General features: G+C 39.5%; 1 protein-coding gene across 5 annotated transcripts in view; it reads left to right on the top strand.

Moving 5' to 3' along the window:
* Window positions 1-23110, top strand: part of UBAP2 (ubiquitin associated protein 2) — a 105482-nt gene that overhangs the window by 3828 nt on the left and 78544 nt on the right. The gene's annotated exons all lie outside the window — the stretch shown is intronic.

The following is a 23110-nucleotide window of genomic DNA, read 5'->3' as shown; positions in this document are numbered from 1 at the left end:
TGTTGCTGTAACTTTTTTCTTGCTATTATGGTGTTTCTTTTTTTTTTTTTTTTTTTAAATATATTTTATTGATTTTTTACAGAGAGAAAGGGAGAGGGATAGAGAGTTAGAAACATCGATGAGAGAGAAACATCGACCAGCTGCCTCCTGCACATCCCCCACTGGGGACGTGCCCGCAACCAATGTACATGCCCTTGACTGGAATCGAACCTGGGACCTTTCAGTCCGCAGACCGACGCTCTATCCACTGAGCCAAACCGGTTTCGGCTGCACTCTACTTTTAAAAGTTGTTGGGAATTTGTTGCTTGGTTTTCTTCATTTGGAACCCTAAAGGTAATAGAACATATATTTGATTGGGTCTAAAACTTTAAAAATTTATGTTATGAAAATATTTTCAAAGATAAAGGATAGCATTTCATTTGGTTTTACACCTGTTGCTGTAACTTTTTTCTTGCTATTATGGTGTTTCTATTAATCTGTAAGATGTCACATAGGAACTTTCTCATTTCTCACTGAAAGTTACATGTACATACATAATCCAGTAATACTTAGTATGATATTTACATTTTTTATTTCATCTTATTAATTTTTAGAGAGAGAGAAACATCAACTTGTTCTACTTATTTTGCATTCAGTGGTTGATTCTTGTATGTGCCCTGGCCGAGGATCAAACCGCAACCATGGCTCATCGGGAGGGCACTCTAACCAACTGAGCTACCCAGCCAGGGCGATACTCAAGTTTTTTTACATGTAATCTCAATTTTCTCATCAAATCACTCCTAGATATTATGCCAATGAAGACTTTTGGAAGCTCAGATTTGCTTCTTGTTAATGATGCCTTTCTCCTCTCCTTTCTCTTATTCTATCCCTTCCTCCTTTCTCTTTTATTTTTCTTTCTCTTTTTCTCTCCATTCTCTTTTCTTGCCTTATTCTGTCCCTTCATCCCATATAAAAACACTCTCAACACTGTCTCAACTAGGAGATTGTAGGCGTTTTTATTCTACTTGCCACCGTAATATGCTGCTTCCCAAGCAAGCAGATGAAAAAACAAACAAACTTTGCAACCACATGGGCTTGGGGCAAGGTGTATAGTGCTGTCTGTGTTGTGTGTGTGTCTACCCAACTTGAATGTCTGTTCTTTGAAGGGTGGGATTTTTCATTTGATAACAGTGTTTGGCATTGGCAAATCATTAAAGGAGAGAAATGGGCTTAAAAAAATACAAATTTAACTGAAATAGGGTTTAGAAAAAAAAAAAAAGAATGGCTTTAGGATTGATAGATAAACTTAAGTTTAAATTGTTTTTTTAAACCAAACCAATAGCCCCCCCCCCCCTTTTCTCAAATTAATTTACCAATTTCCAATTTAGAATAGGTTTTTAAGATTTTATTTAAAAAAATATTTTCATTGATTTCAGAGTAGAAGGGAGAAATAGAAACATCAATGGTGAGAGAGAATCATTGATTCCTGCCTCCTACACACCCCCTCCTGGGGATCTAGCCCGAAACCTGGGCCTGACTAGAATTGAACTGTGACCTCCTGGTTCATAGGTTGAAGCTCAACTACTGAGCCACACTTGTACGGCTAGAGTAGGTTTTTGGGTCACGTTGACTGAAACTATTTTACCTAACAAAATACATTTAAGAAAGTTAAGGGGGAAAAAAAGTAAAAATAACTATTGGCTTAACATTTTAGTATAAATTCTTGCTCTTTTTTTTTTTTTTACATAAAGTATATAATTTTTAAAAAGTCAGAGAAGAAGATATATGCGGTATAAAAGCATATGTAGACTTTTCAAAAAACAAGAATAAAATGACCAACCATTAGAAGGAAAACATTATGGCTACCTAAAAGCTCCTACCCTCCCCATGTATGCCGTCTCCCAAGGCATTCCTTTCCCTCTTTTTCAGAGGTAACCATTACTCTACATTTTGGGTTTATGATTTTTTAGAATTATTTTTATTTCATATATGTATATGTTCATAAACCGTATATAGTGTATATTGCCCATTTTCAATCTTGATCTAAAGGGAATTGTATGATTCTTCTGATACTTCCACTCTTACATGTTTTATTTTTTATTTTTTTTAGAATGTCCATTCTTTTTTTTAAAAATATATTTTTATTGATTTTAGAGAGGAAGGGAGAGGGGAGAGAGATAGAAACATCAATGATGAGAGAGAATCACTGATTGGCTGCCTCCTGCATGCCCCCTACTGGGGATCAAGCCCGAAACTGAGGCATGTGCCCTTGGCCGGAATCGAACCTGTGACCCTTCAGTCCCCAGGCTGATGCTCTATCCACTGAGCAAAACCAGCTAGGGCTTACATGTTTTATTTTTATTATTTCACTCTTAAATGTTTTAGATTCATCCATAGTTGATTCTTACAGCTAGCAATCACTTTAAGTAGTATAGTAGTTCATTGTAAGGATATGCCACATCCTATTATATTGTCACTAGTAGCCCTGCGCACGAATCCGTGCGCCAGTAGCTTGCCAGTAGCTCGCTGCCACCTTCCAGAGACTCTCCGTCTGCTGCCCCGCCCTCCTGTAGCTCCCCTGCCCCCCCCCATAGCTTGCTGCCCTGCCCCCCTCCTGTAGCTCTCTGCTGCCCGCTTGTAGCTCACTGCCCCACCCTCCTGCTGATCCGTGATCCGATTGTTAAACTTCACGGTGTATATGCATATTACATCTTTATTATATAGGATGGATGTTTGTCTCATTTCCAGGTGTGTGTGTGATTACAGATTATAGTTGTCTCCTTGTGAACATTTTCACGCTCTCTCTCCCACCAAAACAGATTTCTCAGGATTATATATATAATTGGGAATGGAAATTTGGGGCTGTGTGTGGAATATGTGTAACTTTACTAGGTAATCCCAAACTGTTTTCCATAGTGTTGTATAGTCATTCTTAATTAGGCTTCTCATCAGAACACAGAATATTGAGTGACCCTTAGTTCTCTTGAAGGTGTTACATAAACTGGTATCATTCTAGAAGTCTAGGGAAGAAGTTTTAATTCATACATATAATGGATACCTTAGACATTGGAACTTAATTTTCAAGACTGAATAGTTAAGAGTCCCACATCCTTGCCAACATTTGATAATGCTTTAATATTTAGTTTTAGCCAATTCTAGTGGGATGTTTTAGATACATCTTTTATGAATACCACACAGCTGCATTTTGCTTTGTTAATACAACCTGCCAGCTTCTCCTTTAATTGGAGCATGAAGATCATTCACATTTATTATAATTATGGATATTTTAGATATATTTCTGCCATTCACATTTATTATAATTATGGATATTTTAGATATATTTCTGCCATCATAGTCTTCTGCTTTCCTGGTCTTTATTGTTTTTCTGTCCTTTTTGCAGTCTTGATTTCTTTCTGTTTAGTTTCCTCCTCCAGGTTTTTAAAAAAAATATATTTTTATTGATTTCAGAGAGGAAGGGAGAGGGAGAGAGATACAGAAACATCAATGATGAAAGAGAATCATTGATCGGCTGCCTCCCACATGCCCCCTACTGGGGATTGAGCCTGCAACCTGGGCATGTGCCCTTGACCAGAATGGAACCCAGAACCCTTCAATCTGCAGGCTGATGTTCTATTCACTGAGTCAAACCAGCTAGGGCTCCTCCAACTTTTTATTTATTTTTTAAATGTATTTTACTGATTTTTTTACAGAGAGGAAGGGAGAGGGATAGAGAGTTAGAAACATCGATGAGAGAGAAATGTAGATCAGCTGCCTCTTGCACACGTCCAACTGGGGATGTGCCCGCAACCAAGGTACATGCCCTTGACAGGAATCGAACCTGGGACCTTTCAGTCTGCAGGCCGATGCTCTATCCACTGAGCCAAACCGGTTAGGGCGGCTCCTCCAACTTTTTAAAAATATTTGATTTTAGAGAGGAGAGGGAAAGAGAGAGAAAGAGAAAGAAACATTGATTTGTTGTTCCACATATTTATGTATACATTAGTTGCTTCTTGTATGTGCTTTAGCTGGGGATCAAAACCCCAACTTTGGCATATCAGGAGGATGCTCTAACCAACTCAGCTACTGGCCAGGGCTGGTTTCCTCCAACTTTTTAAGATTTTCAAATCTATACAAGCTGAAAGAGTATAATAGGGAACACACGTATACTTACTTAACATTTTGACACATTGACTTTTCTCTATACTACACATGTTATCTTTTTTTTTTTTTTTTTTTTTAAGAATTTTAGTGAGTTTATTTGAGCCAAACTGTCGACATATGCCGGGAAGCAGAACCTCAATGAATTGAGATAATGCTCCCTACACATGTTATCTTTTAAGGCTAAGTAAATGAAAAGTAAAGTGCAAACATCTTCATATTTATGCCCAAATGTTTCCTTAGTAAGCATCTGTTTACAATAAAGAGCTTCTCTTACAAATAACCTCATTATCACACCTAGGAAAATGAATAATTATTTAATAATATATAATGTATAATACCTATAATTACATTTGGTATAAGTTCACATTCAGATTTTCCCAATTGTTTACAAAATGTCCTTTTTTAGTCTCCCTTCCTGTCCAATCAGGGTTTCTGATTCACTCTATTTATGCATTGTCACTGAAGTACAGAACTGAATGATAATCCATGTCTTAAATAATTATTTTTTCAGATGTAATTGCCAGTTAGACGATCTGATAAGTAATACATAACTACTGCTATTACTTAGTTGAGTATATTGTAATTTATTTTAGGATAAGTGTAACTTTCTTGGGCTGTTGGAAAGACTAAAAATATTCTATGTATCCAGTTAACTGCTGTGCACACTCCTTTTATCAGTTTTGAAACACTGATTAATGATCCTTTTGATGTGTGAGAATGTGGCCAAGCTGTTACATTAATAAAAACTTTAAATAGTTGCCCTAGCCTGTTTGGCTCAGTGGATAGAGCATCAGCCTGTGAACTAACTGAAGGGTCCCAGGTTCGATTCCGATCAAGGGTGCATGCCCGGGTTGTGGGCTCAATCCCCGGTGGGGGGTTGCAAGAGGCGGCTGATTGATGATTCTCTCTCATCATTGATGTTTCTGTCTCTCCCTCTTCATTCCTCTCTGAAATCAATAAAAATATATTTAAAAAAACTTTAGCATATTCTCATGGCATTTTATTTTTGTAAAATGCTTAGAATGTAGGTTAATTCAGATTAGGTCTGAGTGATAGTTTTTTCTTTTTTGTTAATATGTGCTGTACAGATGTTCACTTGAACAAAGATTCATTGTTGAAACTTGTTAGCAACTGTTAGATGTTACAAATACAGATGAATAATGTAATCAATAATGAAAAATCAATGGAATAAAATATCCGAGGGTAAGGATTTAAATTACATAACACACTTTGAATTTGCTGGGGTTTTTGTTGTTAATCCTCATGCGAGGATATATATATATTTTTTAAATATATTTTATTGATTTTTTACAGAGAGGAAGGGAGAGGGATAGAGAGCTAGAAACATCGACCAGCTGCCTCCTGCACACCCCCTACCGGGGATGTGCCCGCAACCAATGTACATGCCCTTGACCGGAATCGAACCTGGGACCTTTCAGTCCGCAGACCGACGCTCTATCCACCGAGCCAAACCGGTTTCGGCGCGAGGATATTTTTTACATTGATTTTTGGACAGAGTGGAAGAGAGGGGGAGAGACAAAGAAACATCAATGTGAGAGCCTGCAAACTTCAACCAAGGCACACACCCTTGACCAGAATTGAACCTGGGATCCTTCAGTCCATGGGCTGATGCTCTATCTATTGAACCAGATTGGCTAGGGCTATAGTAACTTATTGAATGTCTCAATTCTTTTCCTCCAATCAAGATCTCATTTTATTTTTATTAGAAATTTCCTGGTATAATATTGATTACTTAGTGAAATGCTTCTTTGAATTACTGGAGACCAGATGGCCTTTTGAAAATTCAGCTTCTTTATTACCTTTCATTTTTATTTTTTTAAAGATATTTTTATTTATTTCTGAGAGAAGGAGAGGGAGAGAGAGACAGAAACATCAATGATGAGAGAGAATCATCGGTCGGCCACCTCCTGCAAGCCCCCACCGGGGATCAAGCCCACAACCTGGGCATATGCCTTTGACTGGAATTGAACCTGGGACCCTTCAGTCTGAAGGCTGACGCTCTATCCACTGAGCCAAACCAGCTAGGGCTATTCTTTTTTTTTTTTTTTTTTAAATTTAAAAAAATATATATATTTAGTTGATTTTTTTACAGAGAGGAAGGGAGAGGGATAGAGAGTTAGAAACACCCATGAGAGAAACATCAATCAGCTGCCTCCTGCACCTCCCCCCCCCCCCCCCCCACCGGGGATGTGCCTGCAACCAAGGTACATGCCCTTGACCGGAATCGAACCTGGGACCCTTTAGTCCGCAGGCCGACGCTCTATCCACTGAGTCAAACCGGTTAGGGCATTTCAAAAATATATATATATCTTTATTGATTTCAGAGAGGGAGGGAGAGGGAGAGAGAGAGAGATAGAAATAGAAACATGATGAAAGAGAATCATTGATTGGCTGCCTCCTGCACACTCCCCACTGGGGATCTAGCCCCCAACCCGGGTATGTGCCCTTGACCGGAATCAAACCTGGGACCTTCAGTCCACAGGCCGATGCTCTATCCAGTGAGCCAAACAGGCTAGGGCAGGCGATTCTTTATTACCTTTTAAATTCCTTGTGATTTGAAATGCTGAGGTAATGACGGGGGGAAAAAATACCCGTGTATTTTCAGAAAAAATCTAGATGGTAGTTAAGGAATAAAAACCTTTTTATTTTTAAATAAAAAATATTTTTATTGATTTCAGAGAGGAAGGGAAGCGGGGGAGAGAGAGAAATATAGAAATATCAGTGGTGAAAGATAATCACTGATAACTCCCCCCTCCCCCCCCTTCCCCGGGATGGCTCAACCTATACCCTTTCAGAACCTTGGGGAACTGAACTGAGACCTCTCGGCCCATAGGTGGATACAACCACTGAGCCATACCAGCCTTGTTAGTTAATATAGGCCATTTACTATTTTATTATCACAGAAGAGCTTGCATTTTTTTTTTTTTTGAGATAATTTGAGCTATGTAATTGTAATGCTTATCTCATTCACCGAAAGATCCCAGCTGTAATGGGATGTAGCAAGCACACGATAAACTAGTTTATATGCTCTGATAGTCTAGCCATCTGCGGGACAAAGAAACGACGAGTGTTACAAAAGGTTTTATTGGAGTGATAGTTGGCCAGTGGGTGTACAAATTGGTAAGTGCTAAAAATCATTGAACTGTATACTTAAATGGTGAACTTTATGGTATTCACTATATCTCAGTAAAGTTATTTAAATTGATTGGAATAGATAATATTTTATAATAAACAGCATTAGAAAAAAGTGGTCAGAGTATGTTAATCTTATAGTTCCTACCATTTATGGTAGCTATTGGGATCTTGGCTAAGCACTTGTTTAGTGCTCCACACACTCGTGAGGAAGAGTAAAGTACTTGATCAGGGTTATCTAATCTAGTAACTTGGGGAACTCAGGTCTGTGTGATTTCCAAACCTGTGCTCTTAATCGCAATACCTTAACTACCTGCAATACTGCTATCTGGGAATACAGTCAAGTGCTAGCTGATAAGTCAAACAGTGTCCACATTTGTGGTACATAAGGCTGGGATTTTGCACTGGGTGGGAAAGTGGGGTGGATATGCAGATGGGGCCCTTGAATTTCTTTCTGTGCTACGCTGCTCTAGGCCCATTTCTATAATTGAGGCCACTTTTATCTATTTTATATATTGGGGTTTAGTCAGAGGTTTGGTTGAACTTGATTTTTGCAGTTAAAAAACAAACCTACCTTTAGTTTTTCATTCTGATTTTCTTAGCTGTTCTAATCAGTATGGTGAGTTGGTCTCTAAGCCCTCTGCCAATTTAGGTGCATCATATGAGGAGGTCAGGCATACAACACCAAGAAGTGACGATAGAGAAGCAAGATGGAAAGCTACAAAGTTACACATAAGAACTCAAGCTGCTGTTAAGTAGCGCTATTTAGTGTATTGTTAAGTGTCCCTTAAATGCCACAGTTACTATGGACATCAAGTAATTGCTCTTTACATTGAGGGACAGAAAATGAGTAATGGGGGGTATGTTCTGTGTGCTGTTGAGAAAACATGCTGGTGGAAGGTGGAGGCAAAAGAGCGGGTGCAATTTAGGAGTAAGGCAGGGCCAAATTGAACCAAAGTGTAGGGATCAGAAAGAAATAGCTGTATTTTGCCTTAACCTTTTGCACTCAGATGTCGAGTGTGACTTGACACGGTTAGCATTAGAATAAAGGAATCGAGAAAAAAGAAGCGAGTGCAAAGGGTTAACTGGTTTGGCTCAGTGGATAGAGTGGCAGCTTTTGGAGTGAAGAGTTCCGGGTTCGATTCCTGGTCATGCCCAGGTTGCAGGCTCAATCCCCAGTAGGGGGCATGCAGGAGGCAGCCGATCAATGATTCTCTCTCATCATTGATGTTTCTCTCCCTCCCTCTCCCTTCCTCTCTGAAATCAATTAAAAAAATATATATATATTTTAAAAAGAGCTGTATTTTATCGAGGCATTTATGGTTTGTTGATGGATTTTAGCAGTATTCTAGAACAGTGGTCGGCAAACTGCGGCTTGCGAGCTACATGCGGCTCTTTGGCCCCTTGAGTGTGGTTCTTCCACAAAATACCACGTGTGTGTGCGTACATACAGTGCGATTGAAATTTCTTGGCCCATGCGCAGAAGTCGGTTTTTGGCCTGGGTGAGTCTATTTTGAAGAAGTGGTTCTAACGCTGAGCCACACTCAAGGGGCCAAAGAGCCGCATGTGGACCGCAAGCCACGGTTTGCCAACCACTGTTCTAGAAGAATAACAGTCCCACTTTGGCATCAGTTTCACAATTTACATAGTTCAGACAGGTAAATAAGGGCATGAAGTTTCAGTGAACCACAGAGGAGGCAATTATTGATACAGTAGTTAATAAAGATACCTTATAACTGCTGGGTTATATATGTGACGTATTCACATATCAAAACTAGTACTGGACAAGGGTTACCAAACTTACTCCTAAAAGATGAGGAGGTGGTGGCTTTGGTACAATGACCCTTAATTCAGATACCTATACTAAATTGATGGCAGAGAGAATGTAAAGGAAGACAGATCTAATGCCTTAAATCCTTTATGACAAATGTATGTGTTAAGAAATGGTAACATTAGCCCTAGCTGGTTTGGCTCAATGTATAGAGCGTCGACCTGCGGACTGAAGGGTCCCAGGTTCGATTCCAGCCAAGGGCACATGCCTGGGTTTCGGGCTTGATCCCCCAGTAGGGGGCATGCAGGAGGCAGCCAGTCAATGATTCTCTCTCATCGTTGATGTTTATCTCTCTCTCCCTCTCCCTTCCTCTCTAAAGTCAATAAAATAAATAAAAAAAAGAAATGGTAACATTAAAAGAATGGCTTAAAGGTTTTGAGTTCTGAAACATTTGAATATATTCGTCACTTGGAAAATTTTGGAAGTTTTCAAGTGAGGTTATTTTGGATGAATTTCATTACAGGTGTAGGTATCTATCTAGTAGGCAGATGTGGGCTGTTTCTGGAGAAAGACAAGGTTTTTAGCTTTTCCTTTGAAGTTGGATGATACCAATAGTAACATTTCTGTAGGAAGGGAGAAACGTGATAAAGAAGTTAACAATTTTATGTTTCAGGAGTAGAAGGATGTGCTGCTGCTGAGGATTTGAGCCCAGAAAACCAGGATGGTGTAGTGTCTGAAAAGCCAAGTGAAGAAAGTGTGTTGAATGCCAGAGACAGATGAAAGAATGAGAACAGAAGACAGATGTAGGAGATTTGCCATTCTCCCAAATTAGGAGGAGGTCAGTGGTGACTTGGAGAAATAGCATTTTTTTCCTACTGTTGGAGTGATAGGGTGATGGAAACCAGACTGAAAGTTAAGTGGATGTTTAGTGAGGAAATGGAGGAGGAAGTAAGTGTATTCTTGAACTTGGTTTTCTTTCTTTTAAAATATATTTTTATTGATTTCAGAGAGGAAGGGAGAATGAGAGAGAGAGAAACATCAGTGATGAGAGAGGATCATTGATGGGCTGCCTCCTGCACACCCCCTACTGGGGATTGAGCCCACAACCCGGGCATGTGCCCTGACCGGGAACCAAACCATGGAACCATGACTTCCTGGTTCATAGGTCGATGCTCAACCACTGAGCCACGCTGGCTGGGCAATAAGTGTATTCTTTTTGAAAAATACCATTTAAGTGTTCATTGTTTATACAATCTACATGCAGTTTCCAAGAGTTCTTTGAAGGTAATTGTTTTAAGCCTTTGTTTTTGAGATTAGTTTGGATGTAGAGAATAGTTGAGCAGGTTTCTATACACATACTTGTGGGAAGGAAAAGGGTATGGGATATTTTCTTAATAGTGGTAGGAGATTTACTTATTAAGTAATTTTATATTTGGTATTTGAATGAAAATTGACCGTGGTCCATAAGTGATAGGTATGTCAATGTTTAAATGGATTACATGACTATGTTTTTAAAAAAGTTGTTCTTGGCATGAGTGAAATAGTAATAAATATGTCATTAGAATTAAATATGCTTAAAAAAACTAAGATTTTATATCATGGAATCATAAGGAAAGTTAAAGAACTGTAATGAAAAACTATGGGTCTGAAGTACTTTTAAAAATCAGCATTTCTGTTTTTGATTTATAGTAATTGCTAGACATGATATAGTTATCTTGGAAAAGCTTAATAAGAGATACACTGAGCCTTTATAAATCAGTTGTGAAATATTAGTGTATTGTAACAATTGAGAAGCAAATGGTTCATGCAGAGATATGAAAAATGAAAATAACCTGAAATATTTTAGGTCATCTGTCTTTAGCAAGAATTGAAGGCTTGTAAAGTTTTATTGGTTATGAAAGAATAGTTGGGATTTGATAACTTTTTAGCAGTAATATCCAATTTACTATATTACAGTGGATAGCAGAGATACCAATTTACCCCAAAACCAAGATAACAAATTAATGTGAGATGAAGTAGGTAGCATTTTTTTTGGTTTTGTTAATCCTCACTGAGGATATTTTTCCATTGACTTTTTTAAGAGAGGGAGAGAATAGAAGGGAGGGTTAGAGACAGAGAGAGAGAGAGAGAGACATAGATTTGGTTGCCTCCTGACCAGGGCTGGTGATCAAGCTTGCAACTGAGGTATGTGCCCTTGACTGGAATCTAACCCAGCACCCTTCAGTCCGTGGGCCAGTGTTTTATCCACTGAGTCAAACCGGCCAGGGTGATAGTATTTTTTAAAAAGGTAGGACTTAAACTTTACATTGATTCCTCTCCCCCCCCCCCCACCTCCCCACACACACTCATTTATGTATTCATTGGTTGCTTCTTGTATGTGCCCTGACCAGGAATTGAACCTGCAACCTTGGCTTATCTCCACGATGCTCTAACCGCCAAGTAGGTAACATTTTAAGTGGTGTGTATAAGAAATATTTTCTGAAGTTTTTTTCACACCTTGGAGGTTGGAGGTTTTACCTGTTTTAACTATTGTTAATTGCTTTTCTGTGCTTGAAAATAAAGAAGCAAGAGTTAAACTGACATTATGATTTAGATAATGTTTTTTGGCCTAGTATCAAGAATCTCTGATTGTGACTGGTTGTGATCAATATGACTTGAATAAAAGAAAGATTTGGCCTGTTGAACTTGTGATCCTATGAATGGTGAGGCATTTGCCTATAGTTTGACACCTTCCTTCCCCTTTCTGACTGGGTCTTAGGAAGAGTAAAGAAGCAAAAGGAAGAATGTTGACTTCTCCCTGCTTTTATCCCCTTTTCTATGAAGGCTTTGGGACAGAGCAACTAGTGAGAAGTTAATTTTGCTCTGATGGATGCAGAGCTGGAAAGGGGGGTTGCGAATGGGAGTGAGGGTGGGAAGACAAAAATTTATAAAAATATGTCTCAGTCTTTATCACAGACTAAGACTAATGTTCGCATTGAATTTATCCTGTTCTGATGACTCAGACTTTACTTGATTCCCTCAAAAGAGGGTAGGTGAGGGACTAATGTAAGTGAACATGGTTGGGAAAGAGACACATTAAACTAGGATTTAGGAATAGGATAGGGGAATTTGAGATGGGGACATTTCGTTGGCAATTTATTATCACTTTTTGTTAATATCCATGAAATAAGTCTTTTTATTTTTCCATTGATTTTTAGAGAGAGTGGAAGAGAAAGGGAAAGACAAAAATATTGATGAGAGAGAAACACATCGATTGGTTGCCTCCTGCACATGCCCCAACCAGGGCCAGGCTGGGGAGGAGCCTGCAATCGAGGTGCATGCCCTTCACCAGAATCAAACCCGGGACCCTTCAGTCCACAGGCTGATGCTCTATCCAGTGAGCCAAACTGGGTAGGGCATAAGTCTTCTTTATTTATTTATTTTTTTTAATTTTTTTATTAAGGTATTATATGTGTAAAGTCTTCTTTATTTTCATTTCTCTCCCTTGCTTTTTCTTTTGGTGCCTGATAAAGTGCAGGCTAATATTGGTGGGTGATTGCGGGTTGGATAAGATTATTTCAATCACTCAAGCTAACATCAGAAATCATTCTGCCACCTGCTGAAAATAAAAAAATGTTTGAGGGCTTACTCTGTAAGGCTTGGGATGGAACCCTCTTCCCACAAAAATGACAGTGATTAAATACAATTTAGATGATATTTAAAATAAATGACAAGTAAAGAACTTGAAAGACTGCATTGACCTTGGGTTCAGAAATTTGTTTTGGAAAGCAGCCATACTATGCTGCCCAGAAGTCATGCAGATACGTAAATGCTGCCACTTTTGAGAAAGAGACCATGGACAAGAAAGAAAACAGTGATGTGATGAATTTATGTAGGAATGCAAGTTCCTAGGTACATCTTGGAATTAGTATGATTCATACTAAATTCCCACATCCACCAGTGGTTACAATAACTGATGTAGAATCAGAAAAAGATAAATCAGTTTTATTGTACTGTATTTGCCACAGAAGAGAAGTATGTATCGCATTTTAGAAAGCATTTATATTAATAAGGGTTGAAACAAAAAACATGTTGGCCTCAAAGAGTTTTCTTTATATTCCCACTAGAGGCCCGATGCACGAAATTCGTGCAAGAGGCTTGGCCCTCACAGCCGAGGCGGCTGCCTCAACTCTCACAGCCCCTGGCTTCATCTGGAAGGTTGTCCGACTGTCTGGTCTAATTAGAATATTATGCTTTTAGTATTATAGATAATGTTTGATTCCTGAGCTGAACTTGATAATTGAGGTGTTATAATGCCACCTTGCTTTTACATAAAAGCAAGGTTATCACTGAATTTGTAAATTTTAATGTTCAGTGATAAAGCATGGCACAGCCATTTCCAGTGGATCACATGATGCAGTGTTTTTTTTTTTTTTGAGGCGGGGGCAGTGAAACTATATAGGTAGTGTTTTTATTTTCTTTCACTTCTCAGGTTTTTTTTTTTGAATTTTGTATAATGACTATTACCTGGGTAAAATAATGAAGGTGAAATGCTTTTTGCAACTTTCCCATCTTTCCGTTTGAACTATACAGGATCAAAATTTTCATCTACGGTTCTTTGAGGACAGTGATTTTCAAACCTTATTGTGAATCACGTATTGTTTAAACAGAAGTTCTGATTCAGTAAGTCTGGTGTGATCTTGATAATTTTTATTTATGACCAGTTCTCATGATACTGCTTTTACTGGTCAAGACACCACACTTTAAGAACTACTTAGTGGTTTGATATTCCAACTGCACATTAGAAATAAAGACTGTTTCAAAATATTTGAGATATAATTCGTATACCATAAAATTCATCCTTTAAAAGTATTCAGTGAGTTTTAGTATATTCAAAGGTTGTGCAAGCATCACTATCTCTAGAATATTTTCTTTGTTTTACTTTTTCCATCTTCATTTATCCCCTGTGCCCTCTTCCACCTCCATCTTCCCCCCACCCGCCTACAATCACCACACTGTTGTCCATTAGCTAGAATATTCCCCACCTCAAAAAAAGGCGCACACGCACGCGCACACAAAACAACCGATGCCCATTATCAATCACTGTCCATTCTCTCCTCCTAGTAGCCCCTGGCAGCCACTATGATGCTTGGGTGGTTTTTTCTATTATGAGTAATGCTGCTATGAACATTCATCTGCACCTTTGTGGGTGAACATGTTTTTATTTCTCTTGGGTATGTACCTAGGAGTAAAATTGCTTGGTTATATGGTAACTCTATGTTTAACTTTTAGGAACTGCTTGGAGAACTTTTTATTTTATTTTATTTGTTTTTTTTATTGATATGACACAGAGAGAGAAACATCAGTGAGATAGAAACATTGATTGACTACCTGCTGCATGCCCCCTCTGGGGATCCAGCCTGCAACTGGCACATGTGCCCTGACCAGGATTTGAATCAGTGACCTCTTGGTTCATGGGATGATGCTCAACCAACTGAGCCACATTGGCCAGGGCTGGTTGGAGAACTTTTAAAAACTATTGGTGGTGCCCTGGCCAGTTTTGCTCAGTGGTTAGAGTGTAGGCCCTCAGACTGAAGGGTCTTAGTTCAGTTCCTGGTCAAGAGCACGTATCTCATTTGCTGGCTTGATCCCCAGCCCCTTGTCGGGGCTTATGTGGGAGGCAACCAACCAATGTGTCTCTCTCACATCAGTGTTTCTCTCTGTCTCTCCCCCTCACTTTCACTTTCTTTTTAGAAAAATCAATGGAAAAAATATCCTCTGGTGAGGATTAACAAAAAACAAAACAAACTATCGGTGTCTGGGTCCTATTCTGATTTTAATAGGACCTGGTTTCATTTTTCAGAAGTTCCTCAAGTGAATGTACTGTGCAACCAGGGATGGTGACGGATGGTGATCCTCTATTCCAGTGTCTTTATCTTATGATGAGATTTTCTTGTTTCTGGAGATATTGTTACTTCATATTTGGACATGGATAGAATGGTACAATTAGCTATTGCATATGCTGACAACCAGGGTTGAGACTCTCGTGTTTCAGGAAGTAGTGGTTTTTCTGGGCTTCTCCTAACTTGTTCTTACTATTTTATTGGTTCCTTGGGCCTACTGTGCCACCACAGGATCAGAACACGGCAGGAGATAATAGCATAATTATTCAGTGCAGGCATACCTTGTTTTATTGAGCTTCACAGGTATTGTGTTTTTTACAAATGGAAGGCAAAACCCTCCACTAGAAAAAGAAAAAGATGACTACTCACTTTATTATGGTAGTCTGGAGCTGAAACCACAATATCTCCCAGGCTGGGTCCGGCCGAGACCAAACCAGAGAGAGTCGGACCTCCGTTACCACCATTTGTCCACCATCCAGAGCTGAGGGGTCAGTGCTGACATGTACACATAAGGAACTGGTGGACATTGAAATTGGGTCTCAAAAGAACTGTTGGTCCAGAAAGAAACTCACTACAGACTGATTCATTTGCCTGTCAGCATAACTATTATTGCTCGTCTCACATTCAGTTCTTATAAGTATATCTCTAGTGACACATGATCTCGCTCATCTAGGGGAAATGATGAACAACATAGACTGATGAACAAGAACAGAACCAGAAACAAGGAGGCATCGATCGGACTATCGGGCCTCAGAGGGAGGATAGGGGAGGGTGGGGGGAGGGGTGAGAGATCAACCAAAGGACTTGTGTGCATGCATATGAGCCTAACCAATGGTTAAGTTCAACAGGGGGTTGGGGCATCCGTGGGGAGGGGTGTGGGATGGGAATGGGGGGATGAGGACAAATATGTGACACCTTAATCAATAAAGAAATTAAAAAAAATAATAAAACAAACAAACAAACAAAAACCAATATCTCCCAGGGATGCCTGTAATTCCTTGTTGCCAGAGCCTGTGAGGAACTTGGAAGTTTTCAGAAATGGAGCGTTAAAGCAAAAGCAGACTATAGTTGTACCACTGTATATGTGGGTGGGTACAAATTCTGGAGGAGCAAGACTAGAGAATAATACATAGGAAGGTAAGCAGAATTTGATAGAAGCAGAGAGAAAACAGAGACGTTGTTTAACAAGAATTATTACTGGATTTATGAGGAAGTCAATGTTATATTGTAAGTGGGTAATTTATAGAAATTCTTTTTTAATTTGGCTAGTCAGTTTTTAATTAAAACATTTCTTTAAATTTAAAAACAGACCCTTTACTAGTCCTTGTCTGTGAAGTAGTAACCCTCTAATAAAGGTGCCATCTTGGTATTATTTGGTGGGTACTTATATTAATGTAAGCTAAATAAAGTACAGTATTCCTATAATTTGATAGGTCTTATGAAATGCTATCTAGCTTAGGCCCCCCCCCTTTTAATTAATTAATTAATTAATTAATTTCTATTGATTTCAGAGAGGAAGGGATAGAGAGAGATAGAAACATCAATGATGAGAGAGAATCATTGATTGGCTGCCTCCTGCACATCCGCTATTGGGTGGGATCATGCCTGCAACCGGGGCATGTGCCCTTGGCTGGAATTGAACCTGGGACTTTTTAGTCCGCAGGCTGACACTCTATTCACTGAGCCAAACCGGCTGGGGCTATTTTTTTTTTTTTTTATAAAGAGAAAGTACTTTAGAAGAAGGGGTAAGACTGATCATGAATAATGAGAGACTTTTCAAGGGATAAAAGGTCAAAGAATCATAAGGTAGCTGCTGAGCTAGAGTTTTTGGATAAAGACTGGGTTTAGAGCCAAGAAATTAGCAGAGCTGGAGTGGACAGATGTCTGGAAGCCACCATAGTCAATTACATTTCCTTCCTGACTTGAGTTAACCTGAAAGAAATGTGGATATACCAAATAATTTTTGATGTTTGTAATGTTTAGGAGTTCACGAGCACTCATCTTTTTCATGGGCAGATTATATACACAGAATAGCAGATGACATTGTGGTTTCCTTGTCAGCCAATCCTGGGCATAGGGGAATTCAACCTTGTCCACCAGCTGCTTGAGTCCTGACCCTGCTCTCAGCAGCTGTGGAGAATAAAAGTATCAGCTTGGTCAGCTCCTGGCATGCAGGGCACAAGCAGTTGAGCTGCATAGATTCGAATCACACTAGATAGAGTTCCTTGACGCTCTAGCTGCCTAACTCTCTCCGGGTTGGGGAGGTAGACTTCCTCTTGCTGGCTGCTTTGGGCCTCCAGAATCAGTTGAGGTTCTTAATCTAAACAAATCCTGTTCTCTGCAGGAATGAATAAGTGAATTTTCTCTGTAGAGAAAGGATGAGAATAATTAGTATTTTCTGTTATCTTTTCTTAGGAAAATATTTTTCAGTTACAGTTGATATACAATATTATTAGTTTCAGGTGTACAACTTATGGGTATTTAAAAAATATGTATTTTTTTTATTGACTTCAGAGAGGAAAGGAGAGGAAGAGAGGGATAGAAACATCAATGATGAGAATCATTGATCGGCTGTCTCCTGCACGCCCCCTCCTGGGGATTGAGCTCACACCTGTCTATGCGCCTTGATCAGGAATCAAACTGTGACCTCCTGGTTCATAGGTCGATGCTCAGCCACTGAGCCATGCAGGCAGGGGCTCTGGGTATTTTATTATTGGGAAAAGCAAGAACACAGATTGGAAGTTAAATAAAAATAATAAAACAGAACTGGTAACAAAAACATGACAATATAGAGCCAAAGGGAGCACCTATGGGTATCTTAAAGGCTGGGATGCTAGGTGAAATTCTGACTCAGAGACAGATCTTTCACATCAGATATGAACTATTCAGTGATGCTAACAGCAGTTAGGTGGTCTTGAAGAGGAAGCTGAATTGGAGTCTTTTTATATATCTGTAATTGAACAATTAGCCTTGTAACCTGGCATAGCGGGTATGAGCATAAACTGTGGAGTCAGAATGCTGGGTGTAAGTCTTGGCTTTACCAAATAATAGCTGTGAACCTCTGTATGTGTTAGTTTCCTGTTGTACAATGGGAATAATAGTAGTATGTACTTCAGAGTGTTGTTGGGAAAGTTAATGACTTATACTATACATACTAATAAAGCACTTCATTGGTGCCTGGCACATAGCAAACAGTATGCTGTTACTATTACTTATTGGATTTAGGCTTTTGGGAATGAGTAAATAAGTCCTTCTTATAGATGAAGGACCACCTACCTGTTCTTGCCAGATAGGCCCAGCACCATTGGCTCTAGTACTGCGTGAACAGCATCTCTGAGCATTCTTTTTTAAAATTGATTTGAGAGAGATAGACAGATGTCGATTTGTTGTTCCACTTATTTATACATTCATTTGTTTATGTGCCCTGACCAGGGATTGAACCAACAACCTTGGCATACCCGGATACCAATTGTGCTACCTGGCTACGTCCTCTCTCATTATTCTTGGTGGAGACTTGCTTCTTGAACATAAATTGTATATTCTGCTTTTAATGATTGAGTCTATAGCTGAAGAACTATCCTATATAATAAAAGCCCAATATGCTAAGTGTCTGGTTGCCTGGTTGTCCGTTCAACCAATCAAAGCGTAATATGCTAATGATATGCTAAGGCCACTCAACCGCTTGCTATGATGTGCACTGATCACCAGGGGCAGACAGTCGACCGGTTGACCAGTCACTATGATGTGCACTGACCAGCAGGGGCAGACTCTCTGACCGGTAGGTTAGCTTGCTGCTGGGGTCCGGCCGATTGGGACTGAGCGAGATGGGTTGGACACACCCTGGAGCCCTCCTGTGGTCCCTCCCTGGCTGGCAAACATCCTGTGTCCTTCCCCAGTCCCAATCGTGCACGAGTGGGGTCCCTTGGCCTGGCCTGCGCCCTCTCACAATCTGGGACCCCTCAGGGAATGTTGGAGAGCTGGTTTTGGTCCGATCCCGCAGGCCAGGCTGAGGGACCCCACTGGTGCACGAATTCGTGCACTGGGCCTCCAGTTTCATATAATCTGGATTGATGATACTCTGTTTGAAAAAAGACATTCATTTTGCTTTTTCTGGAGTATAAATTTATTTGATGCAGAAGATGAGATACTTGGTTCCATTGTGTGAACCTTCTGGTTTTAGAGGTATCTTCCAATGCTGACACTTCATGACAAGTGACACTCTCTTAAATAAAGTCCTATGGTTCTTTCACCAAAATATTCACAGTTCTTCGGCATGTTATCAACAAGTGTTCTGTAGTTTTTCAGAATGATCAAATGTGCCCTTATGTTTTTTTGGGGGGAGGTGTATGATATTACATGGTTTTTAGAAAAAAGTTTTAACTATGTTTTTCTGTGTCTTAAAGTTAGAGTGAACTATGAATTAATAGAAGTTTAGGTGGATGTTAACGCAACCATTTTCAGTTCATTCTAAACTCTGAATCACTTGAAAACTCAGCTGTTTTATTACAACTAATTTAGGCCATTATTGCACTTTAAGTAATCTAGGAAGCTTTATACAGTTTTTTTGCTGATTTTGTTTTTAAAGAGGTTAAAGATAAGAGCATTTGAAATCTTGCTCCCCTGGCATGTTGTCAGTTTAGCTCAAATAAACTTATGAAAAATTTAAAAAAGAGGTTAAAGATGTGTATAGTAGCAGTTCTCACCTGTGTTAAAATCTGTCACATCTTTTTAATTTAGTTTGAATGAGGTGAGATGAATGTGGGTTTTAAAATTTGGTTGGGTAGGTTGAAATAACCTGGTACTTTCTTTAACTCAAGAACCTGTGATATGTATGTTTGAGATTCTACTGAGTTATTTTTAGAATCTCTTGCTCTTGTCTGTTTCTATTCTAAGAATTCTGTTGGAGCCTGTTCTAGGGTAGTAGAAACTCTTGGGAATGGAGAGTGATGGAAAACAAGTGGAAACTGAATTCCTATGTTTGGCAACTGGGTGCTTATTGTAGAAGCCTTACTTTTTACTATATATACTTCTGTTTCCAGAAAAGAAGTTATAGAGTTTTCCCATGTGACAGTATGTTAGTTAAAGGTACTGATTTTTATAGTCTAGTTTCCATGCCATATTCATTTTCACAGTTCATTGGTGGCAACAATTTTTAAGGGTGTTGATAATTTTGGTAACTTATGCTCTTATGAATTTATGAATTCACTTGTCTCTAGAAGTTTTATGTAAAATTAATATATGGCCCTAGCTAGTTTGGCTCAGTGGATAGAGCGTCAACCTGCGGACTAAAGGGTCCCAGGTTTAATTCCGGTCAAAGGCACATGTCCAGGTTGTGGGCTCAATCCCCAGTAGCGGGCGTGCAGGAGGCAGCCAATCAATGATTCTCATCGGTATTTCTCTCACTCTTCCCTTCCTCTCTGAAAAACCAATAAAAGTATATTGAAAAAATAAAATAGAATTAATATAGAAAATTTGAAGCGCCCCCCCCCCCCGTGCTTGCAATGTAAACTCGCAGTTTTTTTGCTAAATATCTTAAGCATTAACACTTTTTTATGAATAGGAATTAAGCTATTCTGACATTTCAGTGTTAGTGTGGAGAACCATGTTGACAGAAAATAAGCTAGACTGAATTTGTTCAGCAAGCATCCTTTAGAAGCATATTCTGGGGTCATCATTATTTAAGGTGTGTTTTTTTTAGGATTGCATTCTCAATATTTATGCCAATGGCCTTTTGTAGTAACAATTTATGAATATATAACCCAAAGCAATGAACCTTAATTAAAAGAGAAACATGATTATTCCCCCAAAATAATAATTACATTTAAAGTATGCAATGTACTTTTCATGTTTCACAAGGCAATTGTCCTGGTTCAGCCATGGAACAGGGGCCATTACTAATGAACTATTCATTATCAAATGTGGATTGATGATTAGAATGGAGATATAAAGTCTTAATATTTATATTGAGGCAGCGAATTAGCAAAATTTTAGTAGTTTGAAACAAAAAAGAGCTTACGGTTTTTCTGATTGACAAATGAGGATTCAGGCACATTACATAAAAATATTTGGTTGGAATAGCAAGGCTACTTGGACTAAAAGTTTTTTGTAAATCAGAAAACTCTTATTTTACTTTGGCGTTGGGCACACAATGCAATATACAGATGACGTATCATAGAACTGTATACTTGAAGTGTATATAATTTTATTAACCAATGTCACCCCAGTAAATTAAATGTAAAAAACCCCAAAATCTTGGCATCCAAACCCCAAAATCTTGGCATCCATTCAAACCCCAAAATCTTGTCACCCCAGTAAATTAAATGTAAAAAACCCCGAAATCTTGGCATCCATTCAACTTAGCTTAAGTTTATTTCTGTACATCCAGATTTTCATCACCAGATGGCACTCCTGTAAGAAGAAATTCTCATTTTGTTTTATTTAACTAGTGCCCTGGTGCACAAAATTCGTGCACGGGGGGGGGGGGGTGTCCCTCAGCCCAGCCTGCACCCTCTCCAATCTGGGACTCCTCAGGGAATGTCCGACTGCCGGTCTCCTAGGGATCAGGCCTAAACCGGCAGTCGGACATCCCTCTTGAAATCTGGGACCGCTGGCTCTTAATCGCTCACCTGCCTGCCTGCCTGATTGCCCCTAACCACTCTTCCTGCCAGCCTGCTCGCCTCCAACTGCCCCCCCACCCCCGCCGGCTTGCTCGCCCCCAACTGCCCCCCACTGCTGGCCTGCTCGACCCCAACTGACACACACACCCTCGCCCCCCCGCCACCGGCCTTCTTGCCCCCAACTGCCCTCCCCTCCTGGCCTGATCACCCCTAACCACCTCTGCCTCGGCTCCGCCACCATGGCTTTGTCCAGAAGGTCTCCCCATCTAATTAGCATATTACCCTTTTATTAGTATAGAATAGATGTGCTTAGTTTATTTTCATAAATGGGCACCAAGGAATAAACAATTTAAAAGATCAATGAGAAAAGGGTCATATAATTTAATTAAAAAAAAAAAACTGTTTGGAAATCTGTAAGTACAGTCATGTGCCATTCTGAGAAATGTGTTAGGCCAGTGGTCGGCAAACTCTTTAGTCAACAGAGCCAAATATCAACAGTACAATGATTGAAATTTCTTTTTGAGAGCCAAATTTTTTAAACTTAAACTTCATTTAACGCCACTTCTTCAAAATAGACTCGCCCAGGCCATGGTATTTTGTGGAAGAGCCACACTCAAGGGGCCAAAGAGCCGCATGTGGCTCGCGAGCCACAGTTTGCCGACCATGGTGTTAGGCAATTTCATCATTGAACTAACATCATAGAATGCCCTTACACAAACCTAGATGGTATAGCCTAGGCTGCAAGTCTGTACAACATGTTATTGTATTGACTACTCTAGGCAGTTGTAACACAATGTTTAGTATTTGTGTATCTAAAAACATCAGAGGTACAGTAAAAATATTGAATAAAAGATTTAAAAAATGTTACACCTGTATAGGGTACTTACCATTCATGAAACCTGCAGGACTGGAAGTTGCTCTTGGTGAGCCAGTGAATGAGTTGTGAGTGAATGTGAAGGTAGGACATTACTGTGTACTACTGTAGACTTTATAAATACTGTAAATGTAGGCTACACTGAATTTATAAAGCAACATGAGATTAAACCAAGCACAAGAGAGAATGATGCTGCTGCTAGTGTTTGATAGCAAACTTAAAAAACTTTCAATTATAGCCCTAACCCAGTGGTCGGCAAACTCATTAGTCAACAGAGCCAAATATCAACAGTACAACGATTGAAATTTCTTTTGAGAGCCAGATTTTTTAAACTTATACTTCTTCTGACGCCACTTCTTCAAAATAGACTCGCCCAGGCCGTGGTATTTTGTGGAAGAGCCACACTCAAGGGGCCAAAGAGCCGCATGTGGCTCGCGAGCCACAGTTTGCCGACCACGGCCCTAACTGGTTTGGCTCAGTGGATAGAGCGTCGGCCTGCTGACTGAAGGGTCCCAGGTTCAATTCTGGTCAAGGGCATGTACCTTGGTTGCAGGCACATCCCCAGTGGGGAGTGTGCAGGAGGCAGCTAATGGATGTTTCTCTCTCATTGATGTTTTTCTCCATCCCTCTCCCTTCCTCTCTGTAAAAAAATCAATAAAATATATTAAAAACA

This window comes from Eptesicus fuscus, chromosome 15, assembly GCF_027574615.1.
Source record: "Eptesicus fuscus isolate TK198812 chromosome 15, DD_ASM_mEF_20220401, whole genome shotgun sequence".
Lineage (NCBI taxonomy): Eukaryota > Metazoa > Chordata > Mammalia > Chiroptera > Vespertilionidae > Eptesicus > Eptesicus fuscus.
This window is presented reverse-complemented; position numbering and strand designations above follow the sequence as displayed.